Genomic DNA, 15,860 nt, shown 5'->3' with positions numbered 1-15,860 from the left:
CACAAAGATTACAAATATGTAACTAGAGCACTAAAGAAGGAACACTTTTAATCTAAGGTCACACCTTATTTCAAATACTTTAGGTATTAAAGCTCTACAAGTCGATTAAATGTTACTGAGGATCAGGACAAAGGTAGCTGATCGTAAACGACACGGAGCTGCTGCCGCGAGCACTCGCCATCTTGTTCTCTCAGCGAGGATTCAAATCCAAAACCAGGCCTGAAACACAAGCTCCTTTTTACTGTGTGTATCTGTACAATAACTATATAAATATATATTATTTGTCTTTGAATCTATAAAAACGTGTTTTGGCTTTAAAATCGTGAGCATTTTCTGTGTGACTCGGAGGTCATCAAATATTTGTAAGCTGAGTAAGCGCAGACTGTATGTGCGTTTGTTCGGACTACATGAAAGATGAATCCCTGTGTTTGTCTCGGGTTTAGCTGCTTAGTACTGTATCATTTGTTCTCTAAATTGTGTTTTCAGCACAGATCGGTCCGCGAATGCTACTGCAACAAAACATCGTTATAATAACACCGAGCTTCTAATACATGTATGTCATATGTTTATAAAAGAATAAAGCTTACACTTACAGCAGGCACCCGGTAGTCTGTCCATCTGAGCCTGCGTTGTGTCGGGCGCGAACAGGATGTGGTCTCTAGTACCGTAGGCGCCTGCTGTGTGAGTCTACTGTGTGAGTCACACAGTAGACTCACACAGCGACACTTTTGTAGTGGGTGGGGAAAAGTGACGTGTAAAGAGGGTGGAAAAACCAGCCTTACTTCTCCACCATTAGACCATTTGACCTTAGAACTGAAGAAGCTTCTCGGATGAGAGGCGAAACGTCTTCAAGTTACGCATCATTACACATTTACAGATCTGAGTATTCACACGCGCGTGTCCGCGTTCACAGCAAAATCTACAATCAGCTCTTCCAATAAACTGTTACGTAATATGTGTGTGATAGAATTTAGAAATCACGTCAGTGTAAATTACTAGTCTATATCATGATGTCTGGCGTCCACAGGTGAGATCTATCTCTTACATTGCTGCTGGATTGAATTGCCGTTATGGTTTTATTAAACACACGCAAGCGGGACGTAAGACTAATTAGCGAAGCTCGCCGAAACAAACAACGCCGAGCACAAGTTAGCTCGCCAGTTGCGAAGTAGAAGCGGCTATATGTGGTGTGAGTTTTCTGTGTGTTTTGCTTAGTCTTAGTATTTGTGTGTAGTTGAAGTAATTACTGTTAGAGTCACCGTGACTTACTGGACATCGTTTTTCGACTGAAACTTCAGAAAACGGAAGACATTCGCTTCGCTCAAAGCACGGCTACTTGCCGCGCTAACGACGGCAAAGCGACACGTCACGCTAACGTTAGCATGTCGGTTATACGGATTACTTTGACATCATGACAGATTTTAATCCAGGAAACCTGAAGTTGGAATCAATATAATGCCATTAACATGTGCAGTGCTCTGGTACGGGAGAACATGTTCGGATAAGAAGCTCAAAACAGGCGTTTCGACACGATGTCGTGCTTCCGTAGCGATCAGCGAAGGAGGAGAAGCGCTACCGCGAGTGTTAATGTTCGCGGCGGGTAACAGGTCGGCTGGCTTCACCCCGGCGCACAAATCACAGCTCACTTTACCGCGTTATCTCAGGAGAACAACCAAGCCACTAAAGAAGTACTAAAACTCGAGGAGTCGCACAACTGCAGCACTGTTTGCGCGCATTGTGTGTGGATTATTTAACCATCAGAGCCTGGTTAAGGAACAGTCATTTTTTGTCTCGCATCAAGTACCTGCTGAGAACATCACTGTAGTGAAGTTTATCTGAGTTTTCCCCATCCAGAAACTGGATGACAGCGAAGGTCAGGGATAAAAGAAAATAGGTCCTGTTGATATTTGGGCTTCGTTCCTCCTGTTCCAATAAGAAGTAATCCCTCACTTGAGAATGCGCTCAAACTTTAACATTTCCGCAGCAATTTGCTGAAACCTCTGAACCAACAACAAGGATGTAAGACTTCCTAAAACTATAACTTCTTTTTCTAGGAGGTTCCACTTTATGGTAATGTAACGACATCCAACTGTAACTTTGTCACCAAATTAAAACATCACTACTTGACTAGCTGGTTGTAAAGAAAGCGGAGTAACCTGGATCCTGACCAGTGCGCGCTCCCGACGCTGGGGAACGCTCCGTCGGTGATAAATGGCACAACGCTCAACCAGAGCAGCAGCCATGTTTCAGCGCTACAACCAGACGTGAAACACGACCTTCTTATGACTCTGCGTGTCTGTGTTTTACTTACCCCGACATGCAGAGGCTCTAAAAACATACTAGCAGCTCCTTTGTGCCTGATCCCACACGTCAGCAAACATGAAGACGGTGAAAGCTGCTGATAAGCTTCGTTTTTGTCGACGTCACGATTAAAAACAGGCTCCAATATCCAAAGTTAAGCCCACGTCGTTTTCGAGTAAAGGGCATCCTTGTTCAAAGCTTCTAGCAAAGCTGTTTTCCACCGTCCACGAACGATAACACAAACGTTGATAACACAAACAGCTTTATGGCAAGCCGTTAGAGCCATAAATCGCCACTTTCCTAACCCGTTTGGTTAAGAAATGGCGTAAAAAACGCCGTTTAATTATTCAAAACGCCGAAAAAAGCGGCGTTCTGTTCCGATAAACGCCGCTTTTTCCGCCACTCGGATGGCGCCCTGAACGCACCATCCGAGTGACGTAAAAAGCGGCGTTCAAAGACAGACGGAAACGCCGTTTTTTTACGTTACTCGGCACAAAACGCCGTTTTTATGCATCTTTGAACGGCGTTTTTTACGGCGTTCTCTGCCAGCTGTAACGGCGTTTAAAACGGCGTTTTATTGAAATTATGCAGGGCACTCCCCATGGTTCCCTCATCCAATTACTTTCAACTCATTTCACCCAATCAAAGAAGAGGAAGTGCAGACCACACTAATGCATCACCGATTCACCTTGCTGCTAAGTGATTGCCTATTCAGTACCAGTGCTTGTCACAGTATTCACTTGTATTATAATCCCACTATGCATTTTGATGTGTTTAAGGCATGATCGAGCAAACAAACGACAGAATACTTTTTCTGAAACCTTAACTGTGTTACCTGTTATGGCAGCTAACAGGTAATGAGCAGAGCTAGCTCTGCTCATTTCTGAGCTTCTTTCTTATTTTCCTCTTTACTTCTCTTAACCTTTAACTTATGTTTTAGCAATCAGATCCTGCCATCTTGCATTACCGCTTCGTGCTAGTTATGTTGACTTTTCTCTTCTTTTGTCTCCACTTTTTTCACCCGTGTTTGGACACTCGGCGCATGGCTCCTTTGTTTACATTAGGGATCAGCTGTTAGCGCTGCGCCCTGCAGCTGCGCTACCGGCAGACAGACCCTACATCCCCAGTGAGGGAAGAAACGGGGGTGATGTCTCCCGAGGACACCTCACACACCATCTCTCCTTCCTGTAATCACTTTAAATGTGAGATCGCTCCCTGATATGATTGAGGAGCTAATGACGCTAACACGGTCACAGTGGCAGTATCCCGGCACTGCCCGGTACTCCCTCTGTGAGTAGGCTGCCCGGCTTCCAGCTGCTGCGGGCGGACAAGACGAGAGACAGCGGTGAGAGGAAAGGAGGGGGGCTGGCAGTGTTTGTTAAAGACGGTTGTGGTATCTCTGGGCACATCGCTGTGAAAGAACAACTCTGCAACACAGACATTGCGCTATTAGCGGTTAGCATCCGTGGAGGCAGCCTGTGACTCTCTGTGGTCCGCAGACTGCAAACGCAATCTCCGAGAGCTCTTCTTCTAATATCAGGGGACTTTAATCATGTCTCGCTGGACTCCACACTGCCCACCTTCACCCAGTATGTGACCTGCCCCACCGTAGGCAATAAAACATTGTACTTAATGTATGCCAATGAAAAAGTGGCATACAGTTCATCACCTCCCCCTGCCCAGGGAAGATCCGATCGTAACCGAGTGCGTCTTGTCCCTGTGTGTGCAGCCCTTACTGTGCAGGGAGCCACTAATCACCCACGCAGTGCAGAGATGGTCCGCGGAGGGCATATAAATAAATAATAAAAGCAAGTAAATGACAGTATGCTCTTTCTGAAACAAACGGAGACCTTAACTTTTATCAAAATACCGTTTTACTCAGTTTAAAGTAATACCACTGTATAATAGCCTTCACATTTAATAATGTTAACAGTATCTCATGAATATTTTTGCCCTTTCAACATGCATTAAAAAAATAGATATACAGTTTTGAATCAGACCTGTATGTACGTTTTCTCAAAAGTGACGTAAATAAGTAATCTCAAGAACCTGAAATAATAGTTTCCCATGTAAACTGGAGATGTCCTTGTCAATGTCATCAGAGTACTGTGGATGTCTTACACGAATTTGAAACATAAAACCAGAGTGGCACATGACAGTGTTGCACATAACATAACTAGTTTATATGACATGAAGTTATAAAAAAAAAAAAGAATCCATGTAACTTGGTAATGGCTTCTTTCTGATAACTGTCGGCTGCAGTGTGCATTATCTTGACAAAAGTATAAGATACTGAACCCACTGATATGATGTGGTGGAGGAGCACAAATACCTGGACACCCACATATATACATTTGCTGAACTGGAAGATCAAAACAGAAGCTGTACACAAGCAGTGTATGGGCAGGCTATTTTTTGTGAGCAAGCTTGTGCAGCGCACTTTGATGTGTTCTTCTTGGATCAGGAGAGCAAGCTCTGTGATTGGCTGCACTTCGGAAGCTGTGGTGGAGAGGAAGTGAGTGAACAAACTGCCATGCATCATGGATATTCCTCTCAATCCACCTCACCAGGTACTTCTCTAAAAGTGTGACTCAGGTCTGTTGCCCCAAAGGATACAGGAAATGTTAGATATTTTAGTATTTTGGGAGCATGTACTGAATACCTTTTTTGATGATATTATACAAAGGACCCTGTTTCTGCAATGCCCTTTGTTTGAACTTCATCTCCTCTTGCTGCGACCCCACGGGCAACTTCCTTTGGCCTGCTGGTCTGGAAAATCCAACAGTTCATCTATATGTAAAGAAGGCACTTAAACTGGAACAGGCATAGCTGTATTGATCCTGCTGTGGTATAGTGGGACAGTGCATTCCTCGAGTGCACATCAAGTTTGCAGCCTGCTAAAGATCACACACCATTGATTATGTGCCTCTAGGTATATATGGTTAAACATTTCCTAATGCAAATAACTACATGCAGTATTCTACCATGTGCAAACTTATATCACTAAAGGATTCTAACTGTCTAGTGTTTAATGGACCTGTCAAAAGTATGTTGAGATTATAGAAGGCCCCTTTCAGAGCTAGGGGGAACTTCCTTATATGGTTGTAACTTGTAACTTGAAACTTGTTGACACACGAACCCTTCTGCCTATAAAAACCCTGCACAGAAGAATAAACTTTGAGTTGATTTTGGGAAAGCAGTCTCTGTATCATTTTGTTCTCCCAGGCTACTCCCGGCGCTGTAACTAACCCGCTGAACGGCATACCTGAGCTTACTTTGAATAATTAATCTTATACAAAACTCTGCTTATCGCTGCCCACGTCTCGAAGGAAACTCGATCCACGGATGACCCGGAAGGAGAGATTTCTTTCAGGAAATGCACTGATTTCCATGACAAAATTCACAACAACACAGACACAGGTCGGTTCTTTGAAACGGGTGTTTATTACTTGGGCCTTCTCTCCTTGGCTTCACCATCACCAGTACGGGAGGACAGGGAGCGATCTCACATTTAAAGTGATTACAGGAAGGAGAGATGGTGTGTGAGGTGTCCTCGGGAGACATCACCCCCGTTTCTTCCCTCACTGGGGATGTAGGGTCTGTCTGCCGGTAGCGCAGCTGCAGGGCGCAGCGCTAACAGCTGATCCCTAATGTAAACAAAGGAGCCATGCGCCGAGTGTCCAAACACGGGTGAAAAAAGTGGAGACAAAAGAAGAGAAAAGTCAACATAACTAGCACGAAGCGGTAATGCAAGATGGCAGGATCTGATTGCTAAAACATAAGTTAAAGGTTAAGAGAAGTAAAGAGGAAAATAAGAAAGAAGCTCAGAAATGAGCAGAGCTAGCTCTGCTCATTACCTGTTAGCTGCCATAACAGGTAACACAGTTAAGGTTTCAGAAAAAGTATTCTGTCGTTTGTTTGCTCGATCATGCCTTAAACACATCAAAATGCATAGTGGGATTATAATACAAGTGAATACTGTGACAAGCACTGGTACTGAATAGGCAATCACTTAGCAGCAAGGTGAATCGGTGATGCATTAGTGTGGTCTGCACTTCCTCTTCTTTGATTGGGTGAAATGAGTTGAAAGTAATTGGATGAGGGAACCATGGGGAGTGCCCTGCATAATTTCAATAAAACGCCGTTTTAAACGCCGTTACAGCTGGCAGAGAACGCCGTAAAAAACGCCGTTCAAAGATGCATAAAAACGGCGTTTTGTGCCGAGTAACGTAAAAAAACGGCGTTTCCGTCTGTCTTTGAACGCCGCTTTTTACGTCACTCGGATGGTGCGTTCAGGGCGCCATCCGAGTGGCGGAAAAAGCGGCGTTTGTCGGAACAGAACGCCGCTTTTTTCGGCGTTTTGAATAATTAAACGGCGTTTTTTACGCCATTTCTTAACCAAACGGGTTAGGAAAGTGGCGATTTATGGCTCTAACGGCTTGCCATACAGCTTCTCTTCTCACGGAGAGAAACCGTGTAGCGAGCTCACAAAGACTGCTGCGGAAGCGCGTTCCCTGTGTGCCTGCAGAGCGAGCCGATGACCGATAGGGGCAGTGTACAGTATGGTACGTACTACAGCGCTCCCCGGTTGGCACGGAGTCGTGGGCCTGATGTATGGAGCTCATTGCATCATTTAGTCAGCCCCGTCACCTGCATCTATCTGACTCTGATTTCTCAGAGGGAGCAGTGTAGTAGATGAAGAGCTGATGGTGAAATCAGGAGCAAAAACTGACGAATGTTGGCCTGGTCAACACATTTTCAATTCAATTCAGTTTTATTTATATAGCGCCAAATCACAACAACAGTCGCCACGAGGCGCTTTATATTCTAAGGTAGGATGTCTGAAAACCTACACAGACATAAACTTATTATCATTATTTAATCATGTGGTCACAACTTAATAACCTGACAAACATCACATGTTTCTGAGCATAAGAACCAAAACAACAAATAAGCAGCTGTTCAAAGCCGTTTGCAAAAAATTATTTTCCCTTTTTTAATAAATCTTTTCAGATTGTGTTTTTGTTCTATTTCTGACACTGGGAGCTAAACACAAGTTGTTTTGTTTTGTTGCTTTATTGCTTTGTTGTTCGTCTGAATTCTGTGGTTCCTTAGCAGATTTTAACAGGTCTATGGTCATGTTTATGTGATTCAACCAGCATAAAGGAGAGAGCAGTTGTCTCTGTTCCTCACCCTGATTGGCTGCTGTAGAAGTGACCGCTTCCTCTCTTCTCTGTTGTTTCATCTTTTAGACCAGGAAACCATCACGGCTCAGTCAGGACAGAAGAACGTCACCCAGCCATTTCGAGCTCCAAACAACAACATCATAATAATTCAAGAGTGGTCCAGAGCTGACCTACATAAATGTGCCCCTAAGTACTGGAATGGACACTTTTTTCCACAAGAGCAGCATCCATCTTTTGAGAACCAGGTGGATCTGGAGTTGTTGTGGCAGTTTTTGGCGATGGCGTTTGTCCCGTGCGTGTTGGTGAAGTTGGTGATGATGCCGTTGGAGGATTTTTTCAATTTGGTGGTGTTGATGGTGTCAGCAGTGGTGTTGAAGGAGGTATTGTTGTTGTTTGTGGAGATGGTGTTTGAATCTACAGAAACATAAACAACAGAAGCAGGGTTCATACCAGCCTCCAGCACCTCAACTGATCCTTTTTCTTTCAACGACTCTACTGCCTCCTCCCCCTGTGCCATTCATCAGGAGACACCTACCCACAGCCTACACTGCAGCCTCTCCATCACAACTTACCAGGGGCGAAGTCAGCTGATGAAGATGAAAACCAGGAAAGCCATGGGCCCGGGTGGAGTAGCTTCCACTGAAGTCCATCAAGCAGGTTGGGGAGGAGAGGATGTTGTCTAAGCTAACATCCATCATGGACAACACCTTCTTGGCCTCCAAACCCTCTATGACCCTCTGGTATTCCTTCCCACTGTTGCCAAAGTGCTTGCTCATAAGGGGTCATATGATTGTTGGGTTTTTCTCTGTATCTATGAAGCGCCTTGAGGCGACTTATGTTGTGATTTGGCGCTATATAAATAAAATTGAATTGAATTGAATGGTGGAATTGAACTCAGGAGCTTCTTACATACAGTTCATGCAGTTTTTAGGAGATTGTGGTTCTTTTTTTTTTTTTTTTTATTAATATTTTTGGATGGACAGAAACATTAATAAATAAATATACAACTGCAATAATCATACTGTCAGTTCTCTGTCCATTTCTAAACAAACAAACAAACTAAGACAAGCAAACAAACAACACACCAAAAAAAAAAAAAAAAAAAAAAAAAAAAAATTACATAAATAAATAAATACATAAAATAAATAAAACCCAGGAGAAACAAAATAATGCACCGCCTCCTGGAGAACATCAGCAAAAACAAAAACGAATAAAGGTAAAACCCCCTGGTGCAAAAAAAAAAAAAAAAAAAAAAAAAAGACAACAACCAAAATACCAATGACACATGAAATATCCCTCTAAGAGACCATTTATCATAATGTCTAAGAGACATTGTCAATGTACCGCAAAAAGGGACCCCAGACCTGCTCAAAAATATCTTCTCTTCCCTTCATTCTATACATAACCCGTTCATATGATGCCATCCTAGACATTTGTTCGGTCCATTCCTTGAAAGAACAGGGGCTGGATGACTTCCAATGCCTAAGAATTACCCTGCAACCAGTTATAAAAGCCAGACGCATCCACAATCTCTGTTTTTTTGAGAGAATGTTATCGTCAGGTAGTAGGCCCAGGACGCATATAGCTGGAGATTTAGAAAGATTAAGTTTAAAAATATCATTCACCAAGTTGATGATCCCATCCCACAAATAATCATTTTTCCGACATGTATACAACATATGAACTAGAGTCCCGACTTCCTGCTGACATTTCCAACAAATGTCTTTATCTGTGAGCTTCAACCTGACTAATTTACTGGGTGTCCAATAGTTTCTGTGAAGCAACTTGTACTGGATAAGTTGAGACTGTGTTTCAGGTGAGCAGACATACCATGATGAGATCAGCATCTTCCAACTGTCCTCTGAGATCTGGATACCCAGATCTTTCTCCCAACACCGCCTCAGTCCCCCCAAACTGGGAGCGTGTGCCTCTCTGAAGCTCCCATAAAATTTAGATGCCCTGATTCTGTTATTGTCAGGGGTTGCAAACATCTTCTGAACACTAGATGGAGGGTCTAGATTATTTTTCAAAATGGCTTTAATACAATGTCTTATTTGAAAAAACCTCCAAATTTCCCTTGGATCCAAATTGAATTCTCGTCTGATTTCTGCAAACGATTTCATACCAGTCTGCCCAAATAGGTCCCCCATCTGATTAATACCTGTCCTAGCCCAGGCCTCCCACCAGACCGGTTTCTTACCTATTAATACTTTCTTATTATACCAAATAGAGGCTCTAGCGGTGAGATAAGGGCTGCTGTTGGTATATTGGTGAGCTCTAAGCCAGGTCTCTTGCATGAAAGACAGTACTGGATCTTTAAACGGTACTGGCCTTCCCTTCTGAGTAAGGAAGGCCTCTAAAGACGAAGGGGCCACAAGACTTTCCTCAATCCCAACCCATGATGGCTTATCAGTAGAGGAATTATGTATCTTAACTAACTGAGAGAGGGAGAAAGCATAATGATACCAGACCATCTTAGACAATGCCAACCCACCACTCTCTTTAGCAGCATATAATTTAGACCGATTGAACAATGGCTTTTTACCTGCCCACACAAAACCCTCTACACATGTATTATAAAGCTTTAGCAAATTATGTGGGACTGCTATCGGTAACATGTGAAGAAAGTACTGAAGTTTAGGGGCAATAATCATCTTCACCAAATTAATTCTGCCCAAAAGGGACAGATTTATTTTAACCCAATTCTGCAACAGCGAACGGATGTTTTGAATCACTGGGGAAATATTTACTTTCATTATGTTGTCTAAACCAGGGGTCAATTTAATCCCCAAATAAGTCAGACCCTCGGGCATCCACTTGAAATGCCATGAACTCCTCATAACAGGCGGACACAATTTAGAAATAGGCATAGCTTCAGACTTAGACCAATTTATAGTGTATCCAGAGATTACAGAGAAAGAATCAATAATTGAGGAAATTGCAGGAACGGCCTGTTCTGGGTTAGTTGAAATCAGTAAAATATCATCTGCATACAAAAAAGTTTTATGTTCTTCTTGACCCAAATCCACCCCTCTAATTTTCTTACATTCACGTAAAGCTATGGCTAAAGGCTCCAAAAACAGAGCAAAAATGAGAGGTGATAAGGGTGAACCTTGTCTAGTACCCCGACTTAACGAAAATGAGGGTGACATTATCCCATTGGTAATAACTGTAGCCATTGGATCTGTGTATACCACCTGAATCCACTGCCTAAAAAAGGGACCGAAACCAAATCTCTTCAAGGTATGAAACAGAAAAGGATACTCAACTTTATCAAAAGCTTTCTCTGCGTCCAAAGAGAAGGCAACGACAGGGTCTAGCTTAGTCCTGCTCTTCCAGAGTATATGCAATATCCTACGTAGATTATCCGCAGAGCTTCTATTTTTCACAAAACCGACCTGATCCCTATGCACCAAATACGGAAGAACTTTTTCAAGCCTAAAAGCTAATATCTTAGAAATAATTTTTTCATCCACATTAATTAATGAAATTGGGCGATAATTCCCACAATGCTGTGGGTCTTTCCCTTTTTTATGTAATAACGTGATCACTGCCGATCGCATACTAAACGGTAGTCTCCCTCTTTGAAACGCATCTTGATATACCGACAGTAGTCTTGGAGCTAGTTCGTCCACAAACACCTTATAAAAATCTGATGGAAATCCATCATTACCTGGAGATTTACCCACTCTAAGGCTGCCGATTGCCTGCTTAACTTCAATTAATGTAATCTTACCTTCTAATATACTTCTTTGATCTTCCAACAGGCTGGGAATTTTAATAGAAGAGAAGAAATCTGACAGCCTCTGTTCCTCCACCAGTCCATTAGAAGTGTACAGCTCCTGATAATATTTAGTAAAAATATCATTTATTTCTTTTTTACTAGTAGTCAACTTATTATTATTACTAGGATCAAAAATAGATGGTATAAGGTTACTAGATTTTATCTGCTTAACCCTGTGTGCCAACATTTTACCTGTTCTCTCCCCTTGTTCAAAGTACTTCTGATTTAGACAAAACATTGCATATTCCACTTTTTTCTCCAATATGCTATTCATCTCAAATTTAAATTTAATAAATTTGTTCCATAAGTCCCTCTCTGGGAGCAACATATGTTGTTTTTCAAGCTCCTTGATATCCTGTTCCAACTTCATCAGCTTATCCCTCTCAGCTTTTTTAATCAAGGAGCAATATTGAATAAGGCGCCCCCTCAAATAGGCCTTAAAAGCATCCCAGGTCATTCCAACGTCGTCAATAGAGCCCTCATTGTACAACCAAAACTCCTTTATCATTTCCCTTATACATTCACAATGACCCTTATTCTTCAGTATTGAGTTATTCAAGCGCCACCTAGGTGACGGTTTAATATTATCAGTGTCAGTAAGAACAAGGTCAATGGGAGCATGATCCGATATAGCAATGTTACCAATAGAGGACCCAATAGTTTGACTTGCCAAAGAACGGGACACCAAAAAGTAATCTATCCTGGAGTAGGTTGAGTGAGGATGCGAAAAAAAGGTATAATCTCTTTCTTGAGGATGAAGAAGTCTCCATATATCTACTAGACTCAGTTCCTCTGACATCACGTCCACCGCAGCGTTTGTTGGGTCCTTGCTTAGTCCAGTACAAGAAGATTTATCCAATAAGACATCCCTGACCCGGTTAAAATCTCCCCCAATTACAATGTGTGTGTTACCTATAGTCCGCACCATGTTACAGACTTCATGAAAAAATTGTGGCTGAGGAGAATTAGGAGCATATATATTAACCAATGTCATTTTCCGCCCCTGTAAACATGCATCCAAAACCACCCATCTACCCTCCTGATCTGTATAATGCTTAAAGACCTGAAAATCCAAGTTTCTTCTAATCAATATGACCACCCCTCTTTTTCTAGCCGAAAATGCACTAAAATAAACTTGCGCCACCCAGTCTCTTTTAAGCTTTAATGATTCGGCCTCATCAAGATGGGTCTCCTGAATCAGGGCTATATCAGTCTTTTTCTGTTTCAGATATGTGAGGATTTTCTTCCTTTTAATAACATTATGACAACCCGCTATATTCCACGACACAATTTTACATAACTCCATAACACCATGTGAGCCGAATTATTATACAAATTTATCCAGAGGAATATCCCATTTACCCATATAACAACTCTTAGAGCCAGTAACATGAGACAACCCAATGATCCAAAAATTAGGTCTATACAGGACAGTTGGTACCATACCATCAAAACCAACAACAAAACCAAACACGAGAAAAGAGAGAAAAAAAAAAAAAAAAAAAAAAAAACAAACAAACAAAAAAAACAAAAGAACATGAAAACATAAAAAATCGCAGGTCCGTGGCACTCAAAAAAAATTCCCAGATGGTGTCCCTCCTTACGTCTCCCCCCCCCTCAGAAGTAAACCAACCCATAGCTTATCAAATCCTCTTAATCTACATCACCCGGAATGTTAACCAAATCCAGGCCGCTTAGAAATTGCTTAGCCTCAGCTGGGTTGGAAAACTGATGATACTGGTTATCCACTGAAAAAGTCATAACAGCCGGAAAACGAAGAGAATAGCCAATCTTGTACTGTTGCAACAAGCGGCGCACCTCATCAAACTTCCTGCGTTTTTCTTGTACCTCCTGAGCGTAATCCTGGAAAAAAAGAACTCTCATGCCTTTCCAAACGATCTGCCCCTTTTTTCTGGCAGCCGCCAGCACGGACATCTTGGCTTTATCCCGTAGGAAGCGAACAATAATGTGTCTCGGTCTGGAGTCCGCAGTGGGCTTCGGAAAAGCTGGCCCCACTCGATGGATTCTATCTATTTCGTAGTAATCTCCCATCTCAATGTCCAGAGCTTCAGACAGCAGATTCTTCACGTAATCCTCAATATTACTGCCTTCGGATCCTTCTCTAATACCCGATATTCTAATATTCTGGCGCCGTGAGGAACCCTCAAGCGCCGTTACTTTTTCCTGCAGCCGCTGGTTCTGTATCTTCAAGAACTTACATATTGAGCTGGCTTTAGCCTCTTCGTCCTCCAATCGAGAAATTCTTGTCTCTGTTTCATCCACTCTCACACCCAAACTGTTCACAGCTTCCTTGAGAGACTCGATACCACCTTTCACCGCCGTCATGTCTTGTGCTACCTGCTCAAGCAGAGATCTTATAGAAGTCAGCTCGGCCGCCACACCATCTTGGGAAGGACACCTGGCATCGACTCCATCAGGTGTCTCCGCCATAGTAGTTAGTGAAGTAGCCTGAGTGTTGTGTGTTTTTCCTCGCGGCATAATCGAATCGTTGCGTAAAACGTAATGATTCTTCTGACTCCTTCCACTGAATTTACCAGGGCAGATCCCAAATAAGACAAATAACCAGCTCTGACCTATTTTTAACGAGGTTTCGGGGGAAGAGGAGTGCGCGTCTCCAACTTAAGCTGCCATCTTGGGCGGGCGTACCACGTGACTGAGGAGATTGTGGTTCTAATGTTTTTACTGTAAATAAAGTGTCTGTTGATATGATTGTTGTTGTTTCCTGGTGCTTCCTTAATAAATCTGAGCTCGGGATCAAAATAATCCATGTCTTGTTTTTTTGTTGCAGTTTTTCACAATGTTACTACGAATATTTTTTTTTTACCAATAAATATTAAGAATACATAATGAATCCCATAAATTGTGACAGAGTTTATAAACACAACAGCTTTTATAAATGCTGTAAAACACGTTTATGTTTTAATTTGTTAACCTGGTCCTTTATGACTACAGAGAGAAAGAACAAAGGATTTACCAAGTGCACTGATGTGCAGACACGTAAACACTGAAACCTCATCCAGATGTTTCACACATCACATAAAACTGATTTGGATGTTTTCTTTCAACTAATGTGACAAAAACATACTTTAATGCATGTTTTGCTCTAAACGGCTCCCAGATCTACAGGATGTTAATTCTCCTGAGTTAACATCCTGTAGATTTGGGACCAGTTCCCTTTTTCCATGGATGCAGTGCTGGTGACCAAACTAGAACTGGTTCTGTGTTCCCATCAGGACAAGTCTGGTTCTGCTGAGAACAGGAAACTGAGGCTGTGATTCACACAGGCTCACCAAAGTCTGACAACAGCAGACTGGAGAAACATTTCCAGGTCTGATGAGTTCTGATTTGTGCTGTGACGGTCACATGGATCCATCCTGCCTCGTATCAGAGCATCAATTAAACACCACAGCGTGTTGCTGCTGACTGCGTTCATCTGTAACCATCCTCTGATTGCACTCCATGTCACAAAACTCAAATCATCTCCAGCTGGTTTCTTGACCATGACGATGAGTTCACTGTACTCAGGTCACCTCCAGTCTCCACATCTCAAACAAATGTGTTGGAACGAGAGATTCACATCATGTCTGTGCAGCTGATAAATCTGCAGCAGCTGTGTGATGCTCTCACATCTACATGAACCAAAGTCTCAGAGGAATGTTTGCAGCACCTTGTTGAATCTCTGCTGTGAAGCATTAAAACAGTTCTGGAGGCCGAAAATCAGTACGAGGAAGCTGTACTTAATAAACTGGCCAGTCAGTGTATATTACTATAATTACATTTTAAAAACTGTAAACACAAATCTGTGGTCATATATTTTGTTGTATTCAGTGTTAGTGAAAACATGGTGCTCCGACTCAGACTCAGTTTCTCTGTTTTTTAATCAGCTTCTCATTAAAATTCAGACTTTATTCAAATGACCACAACCAGGGGGCACTTTAATGTAAACAGATGCCTCTGTGATGCATTTACTGTCAGTTTTGTAATGTTCACAGTCTGTTTAGGAGATCTGAAACACATTTTACATAAAGACAGTTGTGAAAGTGAAATTGTTCCTCCTGCTTTTAGTTTGTGGCTGAAGTTAACCTGTGTGATGTCTTTATTGTGGATGAAGTAACTGCAATTTTCTGCTGATGCATTTGTAGTAAATGACAAAGTTTCAGATCACAACATCCACAGAGACGTGAAGCTTTGTGTTTGACACGTTTTAACCACAAGATTAAACACATGAAATCATGAATCTGACTGTCTGCTGACACTTCCTGGAGAGTGAGGATGAGGAAAATCCCTCCATCCTCACACAGTTTATATAAAAAGAGAAATGTTAATGTTTTTCCCCTCTTCCTTATACTTTTACTTCAGTCTCAGTATTCCACGATTATCACGGGGCAGTGGCAGATCCAGACCAAACTAACCGCAGGCTAATATTTAAATGTTTAATATATTAAGTGAATTTATTTTCACTCATTTATATAAAGATCCAAAAGAATTTCAAAGTAAAGGTTTCACATACTGCTCTTCCTCATACCTTTACTTCAGTCTCAGTATTGCTGTATAGTATTCCACCTCCC

General features: G+C 42.1%; 2 long non-coding RNA genes across 2 annotated transcripts; one reads left to right on the top strand and one right to left on the bottom strand.

The window, feature by feature from the left end:
* Positions 1-2,781: 2,781 nt before the first annotated feature.
* LOC309700121 lies at positions 2,782-5,497 on the top strand. The gene is made up of 2 exons (XR_014274593.1): positions 2,782-3,155; positions 3,366-5,497. It is a non-coding gene; the product is annotated as an uncharacterized lncRNA (long non-coding RNA).
* A 1,559-nt stretch (positions 5,498-7,056) lies between these two features.
* On the bottom strand, positions 7,057-8,591 carry LOC309701287. Its single transcript, XR_014274933.1, has 2 exons — positions 8,060-8,591; positions 7,057-7,901 (listed from the first exon to the last, which is right to left on the bottom strand). It is a non-coding gene; the product is annotated as an uncharacterized lncRNA (long non-coding RNA).
* Positions 8,592-15,860: the final 7,269 nt, after the last annotated feature.

Source organism: Aulonocara stuartgranti, assembly GCF_965226115.1.
Source record: "Aulonocara stuartgranti genome assembly, chromosome: 23".
Classification (NCBI taxonomy): Eukaryota; Metazoa; Chordata; class Actinopteri; order Cichliformes; family Cichlidae; genus Aulonocara; species Aulonocara stuartgranti.
The sequence above is the reverse complement of the archived record's forward strand: the minus strand, read 5'-3'. Positions and strand labels throughout refer to the sequence as shown.